This window comes from Symphalangus syndactylus, chromosome 12 (assembly GCF_028878055.3).
Source record: "Symphalangus syndactylus isolate Jambi chromosome 12, NHGRI_mSymSyn1-v2.1_pri, whole genome shotgun sequence".
Taxonomy (NCBI): domain Eukaryota; kingdom Metazoa; phylum Chordata; class Mammalia; order Primates; family Hylobatidae; genus Symphalangus; species Symphalangus syndactylus.
This window is the reverse complement of record NC_072441.2, coordinates 75,848,031-75,854,358: the sequence shown is the minus strand read 5'-3', so window position 1 is coordinate 75,854,358 and position 6,328 is coordinate 75,848,031. Positions and strand designations below refer to the sequence as shown.

Genomic DNA, 6,328 nt, shown 5'->3' with positions numbered 1-6,328 from the left:
AAAGGCCAGAAAGGGAGATATAATGACACTTGAAAGCAGACTGTGATAAATTAAGGATGTATCCCAGAAACCCTAAAACAGCCAATGAAACAAGAAAAGCGTTATAGCTAATAAAGCAACAAAGGAAAGAAAAAGGAATGAAATAAAAGCTATGTAAACACTATGCTGGAACAACTGCTCTCCAGGCCTCCACCCTATGTAAATATACCAGTGGCCAATGAGAAGTGTACAAGAATGGTAACTGCAGCATTATTCGTAATCATAAAATAGTAGAACCAACGTAATTTTAAAGATATATGAAAAGAGTTTTATTTAATTAACAAACAGACAATTGAACAAACAATGGAAGCAAGTCGTTTACCAAAAGGAACACAGAGGGTCATGATGATGCTACTCCTCCAAGGATTTCAGGGTTCCCAGACGCCTAGTTTCTGTCTAGTTCTGGAAGATGTTATTCTTAGGGAGCAATAGGTACTCGAGTTTGGGGCTCTTTCAGGTTCTCTCTCCATTTCCCCATTCTGCTACAATAAATAAACAAACAAAAACAATTCTCACTTCCAGAAGATCCCGCCTGTGCGTCTGCACGAGCCTTTCAGGAGGTCTGGATGTCTGGTTCACGACTCCCCGGCTTCTTTCCCTGCTTTTGCATTTCCCTTCCTCCGCTCCCGCCCTACGGCCCCACGAACCGACCCCCGCCCAGCTGAGCCCCCGCAGCTCCATAGCGCAGAAGGTGCACCGGAGGCCCTGCCACTTGCCCGCCCCGGCGGGGTGCCGAGAAATCAACGCTTTGTAAAAAGAAATTCCGCATGGAAAAAAATCTCTTGATTTCCACTCTCAGGGCTCTTTAAAGGACTAAAAGCTCAAGGAGACGAGGGATTCATTCGACAAGTCCTAGTCGTGCGCCCTAGTGAGTGCCAGACCCTGCTCCCCGCGAGGGGACCCGCGAGCGAACCTCACCACCATCCCTCCCCTGATGGAGCCCCCGTGTGGAAGACAGGATCCGAAGATGGCAGCAGAAGCTCAGCAGCAGCCCGAAAGCGACTGCATACACGCAGGGTGGATACAGGCTCCTTCACTGGGTGAAGGCGGCACAAAGAACGGGAAGAATCATCCCGGGAGCCCACCGGGCGTTCAGCTTCCTTTGGGATCCCAGGCGGCTCGGGCTGGGTCGCCGACCGGGGAGTTTCTGGGGACTTCTGAAGCAACACAGGGGCAGGGTGGGCGAAGGCCATTCGGCTCTCCTCTGGCTCCAGAATCTCCTAAGGCGCAGGTGTCCAACGTGACCGGCGCAGCTCACGGCTCTAATCTCTCTGGTTTTCCAAGGTCGTCCTGCCGGGCGGGCGCTGAGAATAGAAGGGACAGAGGAAGTTTAGTGGGTGTGCCCTTCCTATATTGCCTAGTAGAGCCGATAGTGCTTGTCTCTGTGGCGCAATCGGTTAGCGCGTTCGGCTGTTAACCGAAAGGTTGGTGGTTCGAGCCCACCCAGGGACGCTTACTGCAGCTTTTAAAGCATTCGCGCATTGTCAATCACTAGACAAATGGAGAAGATTTTATCTTCCCGGAGTACCAAACCACTAGTTTATGACTGATCCATGTCAAGGGCCAGCCCTAAGCCACTAATTTATGACTGATCCATGTCAATGTCCAGCCCACCTCCCCGATCAGATTCTTAACCGGGTATCTCCTGAAATGGCGGGTTCACACCTGTGTAACTCAGGATCCTGAAACAGAGACCTAACAACCCACTTTTGGTGTGATAAAATTCTAATTCAGTCCGTTATACGCTTAAACGAGTAATTTACATGCCTCAATTTTTTCATATTTTAGTAATAGGAGTCCACTAGTATCACCAGGATGTGCCTGGATTTACTGATTGGTCTATCAATAATTTGACCAGTGGAATCATTCATCATCATAGTGATCCTCTCCATTATTTTTGAAAACAGTATTTTTCCTCACTTTGTGCATGATTTATTTAACCCTTTTCAAAATGTTTTTGTTAGCCAGGCGTGGTGGCATGCACCTGTAATCCCAGCTACTCGGGAGGCTGAGGCAGGAGAATCATTTGAACTTGGGAGGTGGAGGCTGCAGTGAGCTGAGATCGCTACACTCCAGCCTGAGCAACAGAGTGTGACTCCATCTCAAAAAAAAAAAAAACAAAGAAAGAAAAAATGTTTTTGGGATGAAGTTGGTTTCATGGTTTTAGGATTACAAAGAATGCTGAAGTCACGATTCTTGTACACATATATTTGGTCATTGTGGAAATGTCTACACCGCAGATATTTGTATAGTGTAGAGAACTGGGGGCTGGACGTGGTGGCTCAAGCCTGTAATTCCAGCACTTTGGGAGGCTGAGGTGGGTGAATCACCTGAGGTTAGGAGTTCAAGACCAGCCTGACCAACATGGAGAAACCCCGTCCTTACTAAAAATACAAAATTAGCTGGGTGTGGTGGCACATGCCTGTAATCCCAGCTACTCAGGAGGCTGGGGCAGGAGAATCAGTTGAACCCGGGAGGCAGAGGTTGCAGTGAGCTGAAATTGTGCCAACAAGATCAAAACTCTGTCTCAAAAAAAAAAAAAAAAGAACTGGATGCGCCACTGCTACATTATATTGTTTATATAATGCTTCTAATTTGAGTACATTCTACAAATGTGTCTTTCACGGTAGCAGTAACAAATAATATTCCAGTATCAATATTTACAGGAGGAAAAATGTGCAGAAGTGCAATTGAGCTTTGTGCCTCTCCATGGGGCCCATGTTCATAAAATGGTGGCATTAGTACATTCTCTGTAGTCTGGCCAGAATCATTCCTAGGTCGATGATCTCTTATCAGGTGGGAATGCAGCTTGCTTGCTTTGTCAAAACCACAAAAAGGAGGGAAAGTATCAGGCTGTTGCTTGATAACAGTAGTGAAGCAAGTCTACAAAGAGTTGGTTTGTTAACGCTTAGGAAAAAAAATCCTAATTCTTACCAGATGGCAAGAGCCATGCAGTTCCAGGCTCTTGGTGTCCCAGACAAAGAATGAACATGACACACACAAAGCAGCAAAGCAAAGCAAAAGTTTATTAAGCACAGTAACATTCTTGGAGTGGGGAGAGTGGGCTGACCTCTGGGAGATGAGATCAGTATTAGTTTGAAGTACTTTGGGTCTTTTTATGTGTGGTTTTTTTTCTTCTCTTCCCAAGGATGCCTAATCTTTAGCTAGTGTTTGCCTTTAGATTGATAGGTGGGTTGCCTAGTTACTTTAGCCTTTGTGTGCTTGCACGTTGCCTCCATCCCATAATTTTAAGTACATGCATGATATGTAGTCCATATGCATGAGTTTTAATGAGCTGATTATCATATGGAGTCATGTTAAGGATACTTTTTTTCTTGAATGCAGATGTCTATCTCTGAGGAGCTGCCCCTTTACTGCTTTGGATCTTGCCAGCAATGGGGTCCTTGCTTGCATTTTTTTTTTTTTTTTTTTTTGAGACTTAGTCTCTCTGTTGCCCAGTCTGGAGTGTAGTGGTACAATCTCAGCTCACTGCAACCTCCACCTCCTGGGTTAAGCGATGCTCCTGTCTCAGCCTCCTGAGTAGCCTGGAGTACAGGAGTGCACCACCACGCCCAGCTAATTTTTTGTATTTTTAGTAGAGACCAGTTTCGCCATGTTGGCCAGACTGATCTCAGACTCCTGACCTCAGGCGATCCGCCTGCCTTGGCCTCCCAAAATGCTGGGATTACAGGCGTGAGCCACTGTGCCTGGCCTTGCTTGCTTTTTTTAATCTTACTTTTTGTTTTGGCTGCTCAACTTCTGCCTTTTATCTTGCTTCTTGCTCTCCTGCCCCATCACCTTGCTTCTGTTTCTGCCTCTACTCATTCTGCATTTTTTTTTTTTTTTTTTTTTTTTTTTGAGACGGAGTCTTGCTCTGTCACTCAGGCTGGAGTGCAGTGGCACGATCTAGGCTCACTGCAAGCTCTTCCTCCCGGGTTCACGCCATTCTCCTGCCTCAGCCTCCCCAGTAGCTGGGACTACAGGCACCCGCCACCGCGCCAGGCTAATTTTTTGTATTTTTAGTAGAGACGGGGTTTCACCGTGTTAGCCAGGATGGTCTCTATCTCCTGACCTCGTGATCCGCCCGCCTCAGCCTCCCAAAGTGTTGGCGTCAGCCACCGCGTCCGGACACTCATTCAGCCTTTTATCCAACTTCCAATTCCCTCTGCTGTTCTCCTGCCTCATAATGGCAGTTAGTGAGGGAGGGTTTTTAAGGGGGCATGTCCGACCTCCTATCCTGTCACAGCCAGAAACAGCTTTCAAGGTTTCTCTGTGGTCCTGTCAGCCAAGAGGGAGTCCGTTCAGTTGGTTATAGGGCCTAGGGCTTATTTTCATTTCTCGATCCTGACAAGGGAAGGCTGGATTAATGCAGATTCTCTGCAGGTGTAAATTTCCCCTACAAAAGACAGTTTTGCAGAGTTACTTCTGTTTGGTGGCTCTCTGACAGCCATCTTAAAATATGCCAAAGAAATACATTCTGGGGTAAAATATTTTTATTTTCTTCATCTAGCTACAGCTTCACCATGCTGACAGCCTCCAGTCCAAGCATACCTGAAGCCTTTCTTTTCAAAAATCTTTCCCACCCTTCTGACTGCCTTCAAGTCTCTGCCAAAACACAAGTAACAGTGGCTGACTCCCTGCTATAGCAAGCTCAGAATAAATAGCCTTTGCTTTTTTTTCATTTGGTTGGTCTTCGTTTATTTGCAGAAGCTTCAACATAGAGTTGACAAGGACTCCATCTTTGACCAAACCCTAGTCAGTTTCCTCTGAGCCCTTTTCTCTATTAGTTCTTGGCCTGCCAAGTCCAGTTTTAGAAAAGAATACTGTTGAGCCTAGTTTAGCAGGAGTCCTCCCAACCACCTTTGATAGCTAATCAAGTTCCTCTTAGTAATTTTCCATCCACTGACTTTCTTGTCTTGCCGATTGGCTATAAATCTTCAACTCTTCTTGCTGTATTTGGAGTTGAGCTCAGTTCTCTGCTGGTCTCTCTTGCCTACTGTAGTACATACAATAAAACCTGTCTGATATTTTTAACAAGTGTCCTGTGTAGTCCCTCAGAAACTACCTTTGCAAAATTATGACAATCAGAGAAATCTGACATGGCTGACTCCATCTTGGTTCTAGCCTCACAGGCTAGCTGTGTTTGCTCATTCCTGTGCAATTTCTCCCAAGCTATCTTTGGGAAAAATTGAGTTTATAGTTGAAATCAGGGGTCCCCAAACCCCAGGGCCACAAGACAGGTACTGGTCCATGGCCTATTAGGAACCCAGCCAAACAGCAGGTGGTGAGCTGCAGGCTTTGGAGCATTACCACCTGAGCTCCGCCTCTTGTCAGATCAGCATCAGCATTAGATGCTCATAGGAGCTTGGACCCTATTGGGAACTGTGCGTGTGAGGGATCTAGATTGTGCACTCCTTATTAGACTCTAACTAATGCCTGATGACCTGAGGTGGAATGGTTTCATCCAGAAACTATCCACCACCCCCTTCCATGGAAAAATTGTCTTCCATGAAACCAGTCCCTGGTGCCAAAAACACTGGGGACAGCCAAAAAGGTTGGTTAAAATGATAACCTTCCCCAAAACTAAATTACCCCTGTAAAACTAATGAAAGGCCACCAAGTTAGGATGATGAAAGGGGCCTGAATTCTACTAAGATGTATGCCTCGTTAAATAATTACCAGCCATTATTCCAGAGGTCACAAGATTTGCAGCTTCCCCAATTACTTCTGTGAAGAACATCACTATTGTAGAACCTAAGATTGGCCTCTTGAGATGTCTTTTCAGGCTTTTGCATTTCTGATTACTGGATGGCATCATTTGGCCCGAAAATCAACCAGTCCCTTAGCCCCCACCCAGCAGCTGGCTCAGTGCAGGAGGGCCATTTTCCACACCCCTGTGATTTCATCCCCAACAGTCAGCACCGCCCAAGCCCTAGCCCCCTCCCCACCAAACTATCTTTGAAAACCCTTTACCTCCAAGCCTTCAGTGAGATCGATTTGAGTAATAACTCTGTCCCCCACGTGTCGTGGCTGGCCTGTGTCAATTAAACTCTTTACTGCAATGCCATGGTCTCCATGAATTGATTTTGTGTGTACAATGGGTAGGAAGAACCCATCAGGTGGTTACATCTGCAGGATGGTGCCAGTTCTTTCCACAAAGGCTGCTCAGATACCCAGAAAGTATTTCTCCACTACTATCTGAACAATGTGTCTCCCGGTCAGTCTCCAGGGATTGGGGCCTGGATCAAGTATTTCACATTCAGCAGTTATTACTACACTGTCACCTACT

General features: G+C 46.2%; 1 non-coding gene across 1 annotated transcript; it reads left to right on the top strand.

The window, feature by feature from the left end:
• The first annotated feature begins 1,417 nt into the window (after positions 1-1,417).
• TRNAN-GUU (transfer RNA asparagine (anticodon GUU)) lies at positions 1,418-1,491 on the top strand. The gene has a single exon. It is a non-coding gene; the product is annotated as a tRNA-Asn (tRNA).
• The last annotated feature ends 4,837 nt before the right edge of the window (positions 1,492-6,328 follow it).